We start from the raw sequence: 15,172 nt of genomic DNA, 5'->3' as shown, positions 1-15,172 counted from the left end.
CTTTGAATTTCCCTCCCCTACCTGTTGTGGTTGTAGACCCTCAGTGCCCTCAGTGCCCTCAGTGCCCTCAGTGCCCTCAGTCCCTGTGCTCTTCCTCCCTGGGAGGAAGCAGAGACCGCTCTGAGAACTGGGTTCCTCATGGCTTTAGCCTGAACTGTAGCTCTATTAGTACAAAGATAAACATAATTTAAATTCAATTTGACCTTAAGTGGCAGCTGGGACAAAGCGTGGCATGTTTGAAGTCTGGATACAATTATTTGGAATTGCTAAACGCTGCACTCCAATCCTGACCTTTCCCTGGCACCGGAGCCAGAGGAGGGCCCTGACTTTAACTTCTGAACTGCAAATCACCCCGTTGGAAAGAGCCTTCAGAAGCCATTATAATCACAGGGAATGTCGGAAAGTGTGTAGAAGCTATAAGCAAAATATTTATTTTACACACTCGTCTGCATTTAATCCATAAATCTGTCTACTACGAGAGTGTTTTACTGGTGTAGAGGAGACAAGTAAGCTGAGATCATAGCAGACATGTCCTATAAGGCTTTACTGGAAATCATTGCTTTTTAATCCCTTTATCCCTGTTATTTCCTACCACTGTGAAAATCCAGCGGCAGGGAAAGCTGGCACAGTGTAGGACAGATGCATAATGTGTAATGCTAAGCAGGCAAGAATCCTTCTGTTTGTGTAATGCTCCAAACACATTAGAAATGTCAGTGTTAGTGCTGCGTCCTACATAAATAAAAATAAATTATCAATACTCAGCCCCGTGTTCCACACCTTTGGGATAACCTTGTGGCATGTGCTGCCTTGATATCAGCAACTAATCTTCTAAGCAGTGTAGTGGAAGATGTCCCTGCTCCTGGCAGGGGGGTTGGGATGAAGTGGTCTTTAAGGTCCTTTCCAACCCACCCCATTCTCCATGATAATTGGAGCTAGCCAGGAGAGTTGAGCTGGACTAGTTGATATGAAGAGCAGGTACCACCCAAGTGGGCTGTAAAAGCTGAGTTGTGTGCTTCATGGAGTATAACACCCCATCTCACACCTTTAATTTTTAATTTCCTTTGCATTATTTCTTCCCTGCATAAACACTGCAAACACGCTTAGGCACTGGAATGGAGCTGGAATGTCCGGAGGGCATCTAGAAATATCCAGGTGCGTGATTGCTTCCCTGATCTTCCCATTAAAGCCTCCTCCAGGCTGTGGTACAAATTTAATCAGCTGAGCTGCATCCTGGAGCCCTGGAAGGTGGCTGGTCAGGGCACAGTTGGAGGTGTCTGTACCAGGGTGGGAGTGGCTGCAGTTGAAGTGCTCGAGGAGGGCTCGGGGCATTGGGACACAGTGCCAGGGGTTTGGGAAGGGGGCAGTTCACGGGAATTTCTTTTCCTTACATGTCTGTTTGGCAAGGAAATGTTTGTGGATGCTGTGGCTGTGAGAGCAGAGCTGTGTGTGAGGGATTTGTGTGAGCAGCAGCAACAGTTCCCTCCCAAAGGGAATCCCAGTGATTCCAGGTCATCCCGCCCCGCTGGTGCCGAGCCAGGACAGAGCCTGTGCCCAACACCCAACTGCTCCTCTTTGCTTCAGGGGCACCCCCAATCCTTTGGGTTAGAAAGTGTTCAATCAAAAGGATCAAAAATTGTGTGTTTCTCTCTTGTTGCCCAGAGGAGCTGTGGCTGCCCCGTCCCTGGAAGTGTCCAAGGCCAGGTTGGAGCAACTTGGGCTAGTGGAAGGTGTCCCTGCCTATGGCAGAGGGTGGCACTGGATGGGCTTTGAGGTCTCTTCAGTTGTGGGATTTTATGATTCCATGATTCTCCTGCTCTCCAGGGAGGAGACTGGACTGATGGCTCTTCCGACATGCTGAGTGGAACACAATTCCTGTTGGAATCAGAAGTTTCATTGTCCTGGAAATAGAAGTGCAACAAGGCCTGATCTTTGCTCACCCTGGTGCCTCCTGGCCCAGCAGTGGGACAGCCTGTCCTTGCACACCCCCCCAGCATTCCCCGTGTCCGTCCTGTCCGTGCAGGATCCTGGCACGGAGTGACCCCATCCCTGCTGCCCCCATCTCCTCCTGCAGCAGCCAAGGGGGTTGGTTGCTGTTTCTGCAGTTCAGGGCTGCAGGTTGGAGCCAATTAATGTGAGCACAACCTCCTCCCCGTGTCATTAATCACCAGGACAAAGCCTCAGAGTCCCCTCTTCCTCTCTCGCCCTGTTAACACTCCCTGTGATTTCCTGGCAGCTCTGCCAGAGCTCCCAGGCTGGAGCCCAGCTCTTCCAAAGGGGCAGCTGTGGGGACACAAGCCCACCTGGATAAATTAGAATTTATCTGATCTGTTAATCTGGAGCAGGAGAACACATGGAGCATCAGGGCAGAGCCAGTTCAGGATTCTGACAACAAAAATACGGGTTCTTTCAGCCAGAATAATTTAAAACAATGGCTCATTTCTGTGCTGTTCCTGACATTCAGGAGAAATTGTGGGAGAGTGACAGGTTCTCGGGCTGTTCTCTCTGACTTTAAAACATGGGCCTTAGGAAATGACTTTGTACCTAAACAACGAGCAGTTTTCCAATTATTTTACTAAATAAATATGAGTATTCTGTAGGAACAGCTGTGACTCTCGGAAGGTATTTTTCCATAAGGTAAATTCAATCAAAGGGAATGTGCTGCTTTTAGATAATGTTCCAGGGTTGAATGCAGAGAGCAGAGCTGAGCTGGGATGCTGAATCCCAGAGCAGAGGAGCCCTCGAGCCCCCACTGCTGCAATGGCCCCAGATCTCCCTCTGCCCCCTGCCAGCTGTGACTCCTGGATTTCCTACAGCCCCTCCAGCTCCTGCACTGCTGAGAGTTTGATTCAAAGGGATACAGACAGTTTGCACTCCATGTTGCATTTCAGCATCCCACTGTGCACATCACTGGCAGAGGTTGGGATATTGGATCACAGGGTGGTTTGGGTTGAAAGGGACCTTAAAGCCCATCCAGTGCCACCCCCTGCCATGGGCAGGGACACCTTCCACTAGCCCAGGTTGCTCCAAGCCCCGTCCAACCTGGCCTTGGACACTTCCAGGAGTGGGGCAGCCACAGCTTCTCTGGGCAACCTGGTCTATGGAGAACAAACCCCTCTGGAGTTGAGCTGTGTTTGGCCACCCTCAGATAAGAAGTTTGTGGCAGGGCTGAGAGCTGAACCCAAAGGTTTTGAGTCACCAATCCAGGACTGGTTGGTCACCCAAGCCTGTTAATCTTCACAATACATTTAGAGGTTTGTAGGTCCAAGCTGGTTCTGTGGAAACCTGCTGGGGGTGGATGAGCAGAGCTGCCTCCTGCTGCACTGGCTGTGCCTTCCTTATGGGAACCTTCCAATCCCAGAGGAGAGGCTGCTGGGCAAGGCTACCTCTGTATTCACGTGCTGTGCTGTGGGGTGATGTCCATCATCCCAGGAGGACCACTGAGTACCAGGCACTTGGGTCAAATTCCAGCCGAGTCCTACACCCAAACTCTTTGATCTGGGAATCCCCACAAGGACACCAGTGGCCTCCTGGACACCTGGTTGCCTGTGAGGAATGTCAGAGCACAGGCTGAGGGTAAACCCAGCAGAAGAGGAAAATATCAGTGAAAAGGCTGAGCTTCCTGTGCATTTTTAAAGCATTTACTAGAACTTAACAGAGCATTATTTCCCTCGCTAAGCAGTGATCAGATGCCTGCAAGAGCACCTTCTATAGATCCTGCTCCTATAAAACCTAATTGGTTTCATATCTTTTAAATTCTAAAGGCCTTTCTTTAGAGTTGTGGTTTGTTGGTTTTTTTTTTAAAAATCAAGTAATAGATTTATTCTTGATGTCTTGAGCACATTATTGCAGTAACCTCATCCTTGGACCACAGCTTTGGCAGAACACACACATCCATAATGAGGGACTGCGTGTTCTGGGGAGGTTTTATTACAAAAGAAGTGGACAAGTATATTAGGAAGAAAGGGGGAAAACAGAGAAGACTGGTTTTTTGGCCAAGCTTTGTATTACAGATCTCATTTCTCTGGTTGCAGCTGCCTGGAGGCTCCCATTCCAGCGAGCTGCTCTGTTCTGCTGAGCTGGAGATGCTTCCCAAATTTGCTCTTTGGTGAAACAGGCACTTGTGCAGGTTCCCCATAAAAATGACTGATTTGGGTTTTACCAAGAGCTCTGGAACTGCTCCAGTACAAGAAAGAATTACATTTATAGAGAGGTTTATCAAGATAGGAATAGTGGAACAAACATTTGAAATGCCCGGTGTAATCCTCTGTCTTCCCCCAAACAAGCCTCCCTGGGCAGGATTTGCAGCTGTTCTGGAATGAAAGGAACCTATTTCCCTGTGGGACTGCCCAGCTTTCAGCCCTGCTTCTGGGGGAAGGTAAGAGAGCTCTGTTTTCATTTACTATTTATGAGATGTGCATTCAGATTTCCAAGTGACCACGGGACTCGGTGCTTTTAAGAATCTGCAAATGAGATGAAGCTCATTATTTTTTAATGTGAAAGGGATTATTGCAATGGGAGTGCAGGGATATGTAACCTCAGAGCTGGGGCTTGCTGGGGGATGGATTTGGAGGCTTTTGCTTTAGGAAGCCAATAAAGAGCACACAGGATTTCCCAGTCATTCTGCTCAGCATCTAAAAGCAGTGTTTATTAGAAACAACACTAAAGGGGATTTTTTGTTTAAATGCAGACTAGGACTTGTAGGAAATTGCCCTCCTTGTGTGTGCATTTCACTGTACAGTGTTGAGAGAAATGCAGGGGCACGTTACCAAAATAAATCTTTTTCTTAATAAGCAAAAATTCCTGGTTGTCCCCTCCTGCCCCCATGGACCAGAGCCGGGCTCAGGGTCCCAAGGGAAAGCAAGGGCTGAAAGCACAAATCCAGAAATCACAGGAGCAAGTTGGATTTGTGCTGCTGCCCCAGCCCTCCCTGCAGGTCACACACAAGGTTTGTGCACAACCAGAATGTTTTTCAGGCCTGTGTGTCTGAGCCAGAGCTGTCAACAGGTGGCAAAGGCACCTGCAGGAGCAGGCTCTGAGTTATCAACGTGTCAGCGATGGTTGGAGCTGTTAAAGAAAACAGTGAATTTGGGGGAAGCAGCAGAGCTTTGCTGTGTGGGGGAAGGATGGAGGGGCATTGAGCAATTGAGCAGCTGCCAGGCACTTCCCAGAGCCCTGGGAATGCCATCCCTGCTCCCAGCAGCAGCCTGGGATCTGCAGGGAGGAGGCACAGGACACTGAGATGCCCCTGCACACCACGGCTTCTGCCTCCTCTCCAGGGCAGTCAGGCAGCATTTATCCAAATGTCCTCAGGGAATTGGTGACCAGCTGCCAGGGAACAGGCACTTAAAGTCCTGAGGTGCTTTTTAAGACCCCAGACTAATTTCCTTGCCTGTGTTCCTGCTCTCCTGAGCTCATGCTCCACAAATGCAGTAATTGCAGGCATTTGTTTCGAGCCGCACGAGCCTGAGCTCCGGAGCAAGTTTTATTTACTGCAATTATATCTGGCAGGTAATTTCTAGTAAAGCCAGGGAAATGATAAACCTCTCACTAAATCCATGAACAGAAAAATAGGGCAAATTGATCAAATAAAAGCTGTTTCCTACCTAATAAAAAAATTATTACGTGCATAACATCCTGGAACAGAAATAGCTCTGATGAAACCACGAAGACAAGCAGGAACCTGCTAGAGGCATCTGTGCAGGGTTTTTAAATTTGGGTCCACTCCTAGCAAAGAGACTTAGAATCTCCTAACCATGAATTATTATTATTTTACCCTTTGATGGTGGTGGAGCTGCTCCCGCTGTGCTCGTCCCTTGTGTCACAGATGAGTGATTTAGGTCCCTTAAAGAATCCCTGACAAAGGTATTGGCAAAAAGGGATTTAATTTGAGTTTGTAAAGTGTGATTTAACAAAGTTGGATGGCAAGTTTTAGTCTATCATTTACTGCATGGATGAAACCTGCAGAGGGAAATGGAATTAGAATTGATTTAGAATGATTTACACAGAGACCGAAGAGCCAGAAGGGTCAGGGAAACCCTCCTGTTGAGTCTCGAGGTGCAGGGTAGAATTTCTTTCTCATTTGTGTTTGGATAAGGGGAAAAGACAGCCTGGGACATGACAGCATCCATTTGGACAGGTTAAAGAAAGCTTAAAGCAGAACTGGACCCTTTTGATTTCCACAGCAATATCTCTGCATTCCCCCCTCATGGAGTGTGTTAAAAGCATTCCCAGGGCAGTGGTTGCAGGAGCTGCCCCAAGGTTAGGGAGGCCACAGACTGTAATATACAGCGTTCCCATTTTCCAGCTTAAAGCATCCCTGTGTGTGACTCCATGTCACTTCATGCCTCATTATCCATCCCCATCTGTGGGCTGAGGGAAGCTCTGTCCAAGCCTGGGTTGGGAAGCAGGGCAGAAATGGGAGATGAGGAAGGGCTGCTCATCACCCATGGAAAGGCTCTTCTCTGGATCCTCCCTGGTGCTCCCCAGATTCCCAGACAGAGAACAGTGTCACTCAGAGGCCCATCTATTCCTCCTCCTTTGGAGTGAATGGTGACCAGGAGTGACAGGCTGAGATCTGGGCATGTGGCACCCATCCTGTGGCACCTCCATCCTCCTCCCAGTGCCTGCTGGCCAGTCTGGGCATGACTGATTCCAGCTGGTCTCTGCTTGCATTGAGGTGGGGAAACCAGGAGATGTGTCACTTTGGGAAGAGCTCTGCCCGTTCTCTGAGACTGTTGGGTTTGCCCTGCCCAGCCCTGGTGGGAAGGTGGCACTAAGCTCGGCTTTGCCAGGCTGGCCTTGTGCAGGTTTGAGGATTCTTTGTCCTTCTTATCATCTCCTGGGCACGGGGCCCTCCCTGAGCTTGAGTGATGGTTGATCCCTGTGAGGTTCCTGAACAAAGAGGAGCAGTGAGGGCGGGGATAACGCCCTGGCAGCCCGGCTGTGCACATCAGGATAACCCTCTATCCCAGATAACCCTCTGTCCCAGCTCATCCCTGCCTGGCTCAGCCTCCTCCGGCTGCACAGGGGCTGCTCCTGCTGGGTCTATGGCAGTGTGGGATGGAGGGGCGGGACAGGGGAGCAGGGAAGTGGTGGTCGATGTTCTGAGGGAAGGCTGGTCCCTCCCCTGCACACGATGTGCTCCTGCAGGATGAACAGGGACAGCCCGAGGGAGCTCTGCTCTCTGAGCATTGTCCAGCTCCACACTGAACCAGCCTAACCCTCACCCCAACCCTTCCCTGTGTCCCATCCCACAGGACACTGCTCCTGGTCTCCCCGGAAAGGTAAAGCAGATGTCAGTGTGTGATTCCAAGGGGAGCACCCCTGACACAGCACTGCTGGGCTGCCCACATCGAGGAGCTCCTTCCTTGGGCACTAAAATGAATTTGTGTTCCAGCTGTGCCAGGGGAGGGTCGTGTTGGATATCAGGAAAAATGTCTTCACTGAGAGAGTGGTTGAGCTTTGGCACAGGCTGCCCAGGGCAGTGGTGGAGTCACCATCCCTGGAGTGTTCAAACAACACTTGGGGACATGGTTTAGTGGGCATGGGGGTACTCAGGTGATGGTTGGACTTGAGGATCCCAAAGGTGATGATGCTGGGATTCTATGGAATCAGCAGGCATGCTTGGCTGGAAGAAAAACATCTGCAGTATCTTGTTAGAAATGCTGCTCTCTGGCCCTGCAGGAAGGTTTGGAAGGCATTGTGTGTTTGTTTAACTCACATATAATACTTCATAGTCCTGACATTCCTTGGGAAGGACATCTTAGGTACCTTACCTATTCCCCTGTTATATTCCTGCTGTTATATGTATCTCTTCCATCTCTTCCAGGCTCCATCCTTTTGAATGCTTGACCAAATTCATGATGAAATAAATTCTGTGTGTATTGCTAAAGTTTATTGTGCTGTGAAACATTGCACAGAAATCCTTTGTCTGTCCCGAAACTTCAAACAAATCTTTGCTCCTTTTAAAATAACCTTTGAAATGTTTTTCATCACAATGAGTGAAACAGCAAGAATAATAGATGTTGTAGGATTTGTAGCCACGATAGTTTCCTGCTTCTCCAAATGCTTTTGGAAATGCTGATTGATTTGTAACAAAGCTTGAAATGTCACCAGGAGGAATGAATGAAAAATGCACTGCTCTAATGTATGTTGAAGTTGAAATTGGCTCAAAGTTTTAACCTTTAGAGTTGCCTTTTTTTTTTCTTCCCTTTTTTTACCTTTTCACAGCAGTCAAATAGTTGGGAAGATAACTGGGAACAAAATACACATAGAGAAAATGAATAAATTATGCCCTTATTTTTGGCACATTTACAAGAGAGACATTTTAAAACTCCACTTCAATGACAAAAGAAAGGATTGCTCTACTTAGAGTAAAGCTGTTCAGTTTGGAACAGAGGGATGTGTGGTCTGAGGGATCCATGGCCTGGCTGAATTCTGCACGTGGTTTTCTTGAGAGGGGGAAAACCCCCTGACTGTGCCCACGAGCACCCTCTGAGCCTGTGGAGATGGCTCTGCTGGGGCTGGTCCAGGCAGGATGGGACCATTTGTGTCCTGCTCAGTGGTGGAAACGTGGCTGGGAGGGCGAGAGCCACGTGCTGGCAGCGTTTCCTCCCCAGCTGGTTCTGTTGGTCCAACTGGCAGCCAATGGATCGGGAGCTGGGGGGGTGTTTGGGCAGGAATAACAACAAAGCTTTGCCTGCTCTGGAATTTGCAGTAATGGGAACTGTAAACATGGTTTGAAACCCAGCCAGTGTCTGGTCCAGCAGGATGACCCTTCAGGGACGCTGAGGCTGCTGCAGGGCCACCAGCTCCTCTGTGCTTTGTCCCTGGGCCCTTTTCTCACTGCTCGTGTTCCAGTGCTCACAGAGCTCAGTGCATTGCCCTCCTCAGGTTAGAAATGGCTGCTGCTTTCTAGGACTTGCTGCTTTTTTTTTTCCCTGATGAATTTACTCACTGGAGTATAAAACATAATAACAAAAGCCTGGGGACCTGTCTCTGAAATCAGTCTGTGGTCGCTGCTGGCAGGGGAAGATGTGCAGCAGCTGGAGCTGCAGTGCTGGGACACGGCACTGCTTGGGCCTCACTCTCCCCTTCTTCTTCCTCAGTAGCTGCTGCTCTCTGGGCAGTTTTAAACCCAAATGGGTGCCAAGCAGTCAGGGGGACCGAGTGCATTCTGTTGTCACTGAGAACCAGCTCTGCTCACCCTCCCAGAGGTGTCTCCTCCTCCCTCCTCAGCAGAGCCCATGAGGTCCCATCGCTCGGCACATTCTCGGTGCTGCAGCAGGACAGTGTAAAACTGCTGCCAAATGTGGTGGTACAGCTTTTGCCCAGGATTTTGGGGCTGGAAACCAGGGCCTGTTTCTTCACCCAGCTCCCACTGTCCCAAGAGCTGCTCCCTGTGCCGTGGTGACGGTGTGATAGTGAGGAGAGGTGGGAAGCAAGAGGTGCTGAGCAAACCCACGTCCTCACGTGCTCGTGCTGGCTCACAGGGAACACCAGGAAGGAAGAAGGCAGGTTCTCAGGTTCCAGTTCATACTGGGGCTGAAACTTGCTGCCCCATCAGAGATGGAGCAACCAAACCCCATCCCCAGGGTGTCTGTGAACGCTGATGTTGAGGGGAGGTCAGGAGGGAGCTGCATTGCAAATGAATGAAATGAATCCTGGAGCAGTAATTACAGGGCTCTCTCACCTTGTTCCTAGACATTTTTTTTAGCAGAAAAAGGCTCAAAATGAATCCACCTATCTCATTTCAGCCTCATGATGTGTTTGTTCAACATAAAAAATCGATGTTGAACTAGAATTTTGTGGGGAAGGAGAAGGTCCGTGGGGATTACATTCCTGTTCAGTGCAATTTCATGTTTTAGTGCTGCATAGACTGCCTGGTTAATAAGGTCTCCTTGAACAGGAGCTCTGTGTTACAGTTATTGCTGTGCTGGTGTGTAAAAATCAATCCTTGTAATTTTTATTGGTGGCCACGTGCTGTCTTTGGTGTCGTTATAATTGGGGCTGTCATTGACTGACAGCAGCCAGTAATCAAAAGCAGGTTTGTAGTTCTGATCCCATCAAACCCCAAGGACAGGGAGTGTCCTTGTGCTTCCCGCTCCTCCCTGGCACTTGGGCCATTCCTCAGGATGCCAGTTTGCTGGGATAAGGAAAGCTGGCACGGGGGGGAAGAGCTGGGATGGCAATGGAAGGGCTGCACCTTTGGCCAAGACACCACCAGTGCAACCAAAATCCGTCCCTTTGGTTGAATGAATCCTTTCTCCCTGGGGTCCAATGTGAGCACATTGGCAGCACCTGGCAGTAATTCTTTCCCTGAATTTCTGTTGGGATAATGGGCAATTAATAGTTTGTACTTGTCTGGGGCAGGGTGAGAAGGAGAGGAAAAATGGCATCCTTTGGAAGCAGCACATCCGTTCCCTGGATCGCTGTCTGGGCTGTTTATCTGATCTGGGGAATGAACAGGAGATGAGTGCAGGGAAATCTGAGTGTGATAATCTCCTTGGAAATCAGAGTGAGGCAGGAGCAGCCGTCTGGAAGTCTGGAAGGGGATCAGTCCTGGCCTTCCTGGATGTGTTGGCTGAGAGATTTCCAGCTCAGCCAGGGGAGCTCCTCCGAGAGGCACCAGCTTGGCTGCAAGGGCTCCATCCTTCATCCTGGTTTCACATCCCTCTGAGTCAACTCAGTTATGACACTTGATTACCTATTTAGCTCTCAGCATATGATTAAAAAGGTTTGATTACTGAATTTGAACTCAGATTACTTTGGTTAAGGCACCAAATGGCATTTACATGAATTAGCTTTAAATGTCAAAATCTGTGCATGACATAGAACCTCCACCATGCCTGTAATGAGAAATACCTGCTATAGATCAGACCTGTAGGAACTCAGTTTAGCATGTGGTGCTCATGAAAAACAAATCTGCCTTTACCTGCACACGTTATATTTCTCTTCCCTTGGCTGACAATCCCCTGCATGCTGGCATCTGACTGCTCTGAAGATTTCGGAATTAACGTTGAAATTATTCATTTGGGTGGCAGAAGCATCTGTTCCAATGTTACATCCTTGTCTGGTACTCCTTCATTCCACATGGGATGATGCACTAGAAAGGCACTCGAGATGCAGGTTATAAAAATACCACAAAAGCATTTGTTGAAGAGTCATCCGTGACTTCCAAGCGTTTCACTCCGGAGAGATCCCGTGTGGATGGGGTGATGTTCACTGTGCTTCCTTCCAGGGCCACAGGGGTTCATTTGGGAGTTTCTGCAGGGGGTAGTTCCCATGTGGGGCACACTTGTTCTGTGGGGTGATGTGCTCAGCACAGCTCCAGGCTCGGGCAGCAGTTCCATGGAACCTTCAGTTAAGATTAAATCTCTTCAAAGACCAAAGGCTTGCACTGAGCATTATGTGAGCTGTAAATCACTGGGCTCTCCTCGGGGCTGAGGTGAGGTTTTGGGTCAGGGTTCAGACTAACATCCTCAGGAACCCATTTTACTCTTGATCCTCTAAATGCCTGCCTGGATAAAAGGCTTATCATCAGTTATCAAATGATAGCCATGGCTCCCTGGGCTGTTTTTAAGCCCAGGTTTGGTGCAGATATTACATGAATTTTCAGAGGAGCAAAGTGCTCAAGAACTTGATTCATGGGTAGATTTTGGCCCATGTTTTATAGGTCTTCAAGGAACCACCAGAAAACCATTTTTCCCAGCTCTTTGTTTTGAAGTTTAACCCTCTGGTACAGGAACTGTTGGCAGAAACTCAACACAGAAGAAAATATGAGCCATTTGTCAAGGAAAGGAGCAGCACATATTTTAGCCCTACAGCCCTGCAGGCTTTCAGATATTACCCAATAAAACCCAATAAAACCAGCTCATCCACTCTTTCTTCTTGAAGCCCCAAACCCAATTTTAAGTCTGTTTTCTCCTTGGAGTTCACCCCCTGCCTTTTCTGCTTCTGGAAGCTGGGTGGTAACAAAGGCTGGAAGGAAGTTCAGGGTGTTCTCATTCTTTCCCAACCTCCAGGTCTCCTCAAGGATGCAAAATGCACAGCTGAGAGCCACTGATCTGCACAGCCTGAGGTTTTCTTGGCTTGAAATTCCGATCTGGGCCAAATTCCAAGCATTTACTCATTTAGATGAGTAAATCTAAGGGAAATTAAAGATGAAGATGTATTATCAGAGCCTTAACTTCCGTGTAATATTGGTGCATGCCTATGATTTTGTCATTACATCAGTTCTTGAGATGTAGAAATTGCTTTCAGTAATTTAATTCTCACTCTATTTTATTGCATTTTTGTGTTGCTTCCTTGACCCCGGGTCTCTTTGCTGAGTTATAAGTTGTTATTACAATTTTTCCTTGAATATCTATGTCTTCAGGAATATCAAATATGGCATATCCATTGCCTTTCACTGGGAACCAACCATGAAAACCCATGACAGGGACAGTGCCTGGGGTGAGGCACAGCCAAGGTGGCTGGGGGGGGGTCATGCTTTGAAAGCATCTTTTCAAGTAAATGGGATTTTTTTACCCAGCAAGCTCTAACTTCCATTCATTTGCTTTATCCCAGGTTTGGTTTGATTCAAAGCAAAATACTCTGGGGGGGCATGGTGGGGTTGATGTTTTCATGATCTGGAGAGTTGGTTTGTGTGTCAGGAGGTGGTGGAGTCCCCATTCCTGGGGGTGTTTAAAGCACGTGTGGATGTGGCACTTGGGGACAGGGGTTAGTGCTGGGGGAACACCCAGACTTGATGGAATTGCTCAAGGAATTGCTTCCAACCTCAGTAATTCCATGAGTCTCTCCTAAAGGGCCTGGCTCATGTGCTGCCCTAAAACAGCCTCTCCTGTCCCCACTGTCAAAGGCAGGACAATGTGCTGGGAGGGCCACTGGGATGATCCAGCAGAATGTTTCTTATGTCCTTATTTTAGGATGTAAAACTTGCATTCTCATAAAATTGCAGTGACTCCTCAGGCAGTGCTGTGGCTCCCTCCATGACAGCCTGTCCCAGCTTCCCAAGGACCAGGACATTTGCTCAAGGTTGCTTTGCAGGCTCCTTTCATCAGGCACAACGTGGCACTGGGCTTAATTAAAATATACACTCCACTGGCAGGGCTGGAACAGAGCTGAGTTCATCTCCTGAGTTCTGCTCCAGAGGAAAACATCGTGGGCAATCATGGATTTTATATCACTGTCCTTTATGGGGTGGTTAATAACCGTGATTATTGGAGAGCTGCAAAATATCTCTTATATTCTGTCCTTTAAACAAAAGGCTTGAAAGATTACCAGCCCATTAACCTCCCCCCTCCCTTTTAGGGAATAAATAAAGCCTCACAGCTCTTGCTGTGCAGCTCAGAATGGGCTATTTGATGCTTCAGAGTTTTCCAAGAAATGATTCTGTGACGGGTCATTAAACACTTCCCCATCATGAGCAGGAGCATCAGTGATGTGGATGTTATCCAGGCTCCCCCTGCCATCCCCATGGACACACTGCCACACCTGCACACATCCAGTGCCCGTGGGGATGGGGTGGAATGCCCTGTGCACGTGCCAGGGTGTCCTTTTAGCATGGAGTGAAATGCCAGCAGTCTGTTGGAATCCTGGCCCAGCTGGTGCTCTCCAGCCCAGGCTATGTCCCTGTTCCTGAAGAACCAGCCCCACCTCGGGCTGAGGGGCACTGAGGGTGTCCCTGTGCTGGACAGGTGAGGTGCCTCGTGGTCAGTGACACTGCACATGTCCGTGTTTGTCCCCAAACACCCCCTGGGCAACGTCCCAGCTGGCACTGGCACTGCCCCAGTCCGTAGCAAAAGGGATTATGGATTTAGTTCTGAGACGTGTCTGAGCCTCAGCGAGGCAGCTCCGCAGGGGGAGTGTCCCCCAGCCCAGCCAGGGGCATCCCCTGCTGCCCTGGCACTGCCTCCCCTGGGATGCACCCGGGAACAGCTCAGGAGCAGCAAGGATGTGGCAGTGCCTGCCTGGGAATGCAGGGCCATCCCTGGGGGAGTCAGGCATGCAGGACTCTCAGGCAGTTTCAATGGCCATGTGTCTTGTGAAAATTAACTTATTTCTGACTGTTTCCAAGTGACTTTTAGATTCTAATAAGCCCACGTGTGTTTAAATGCAATTTAAACCTGGTCCTGCTGGCACCTGCATTGGTGCTGCCTCTGAGGTTCCTCAGGTGCTCCAATTACAGTCCAGGGGCTTTTTTAGCCTGAAACCCCAAAGGACCTGAGGGCTGGGCTGATTCTTTATTTCTCCCACCTGGCTGGCATTAAGCAAACCCCCAGTCCCTCACTGCCTGGCAGAGCAGAGCCCAGCTGGGGGACGTTATAACTCCTGAAACTTCTTCAGCAGCAGCTTCAGCTGGGCCTGGAGGGGGGCTTTGCTTAAATATCTGCTGAGAGACACCTCGAGCCCCTTTGTCCTTGCCCTGGTGTGCTCGGTGCTGGACCTTCAGGAGCTGCTGCTGCAGTTCAGGTAAGGCTTGGAGCAGCTGAAGGTCACTGTGATTCCACTGTGTGATCCTGCTGATAATGAGCAAACCAAGTTTGTCTTTTTGCTGGCGGTGAAGGGGATGCCTAGAAAGACATTAAAAATAGCTGCAGGGAATCTGCTGTGCTCCTTGCAGCTTCTCAATTGTTGTGCTATTAATAACGTGCTCCAGACATCCCCAGAGCTCCCACCCCTCCCTCCAGAGGATGTCAAGGAGCCACAGATAGCCCAGTGTTATCAAATTTGTGCTGCCGTGCAGAACCTTGTAGGGACCTGTGCATTGCTAGGCTGGAAGATAAGTGCATTATTACCAAGGGTTTCATGCAAATGAAGGGTTATTCTGCTGTAATGTTGTCAGATCATTACAATTTTCTGCTTTAATAACTCCTCAAAGGGGTTTTAAGGTCCCAGGTTGAATTTTAGGGGAAAGCTCTGTGTTGCAGGTGCCTGTCCCTTGGTCTGGGTGTCCCCCTGGGGAGGGTCCTGTCCTGCCAGGCTGGCCTGTGCCCACCTGTGGGATCTCCCTGTGCAGCACCTTCCATCTCTGTGTGTACATATTCACTTGGGTTAAGTGGAGAAAGTGATATTCTATTCATTTAAATGTTGTAACATCTGACACAGCTCTGATATTAATGACCCACTTGGGGCCAATCCTTCTCCTTGAAGGGCTTTTTGGTTACAAATT

General features: G+C 49.0%; 1 long non-coding RNA gene across 1 annotated transcript in view; it reads left to right on the top strand.

Annotated features, from left to right (window-relative positions):
- Positions 1-15,172, top strand: part of LOC113976941 — a 45,659-nt gene that overhangs the window by 8,530 nt on the left and 21,957 nt on the right. The window contains exon 2 of the long non-coding RNA XR_003537223.1: positions 4,284-4,375. This is a non-coding gene — a long non-coding RNA (uncharacterized LOC113976941). The remainder of the gene's footprint in view (positions 1-4,283; positions 4,376-15,172) is intronic.

The sequence above is a fragment of the Neopelma chrysocephalum genome, unplaced genomic scaffold (assembly GCF_003984885.1).
Source record: "Neopelma chrysocephalum unplaced genomic scaffold, ASM398488v2 Primary Assembly neopelma1_189, whole genome shotgun sequence".
NCBI classification, from domain to species: Eukaryota; Metazoa; Chordata; class Aves; order Passeriformes; family Pipridae; genus Neopelma; species Neopelma chrysocephalum.
Note: the sequence above shows the minus strand (reverse complement) of the source record. Positions and strands in the feature narration are given on the sequence as shown.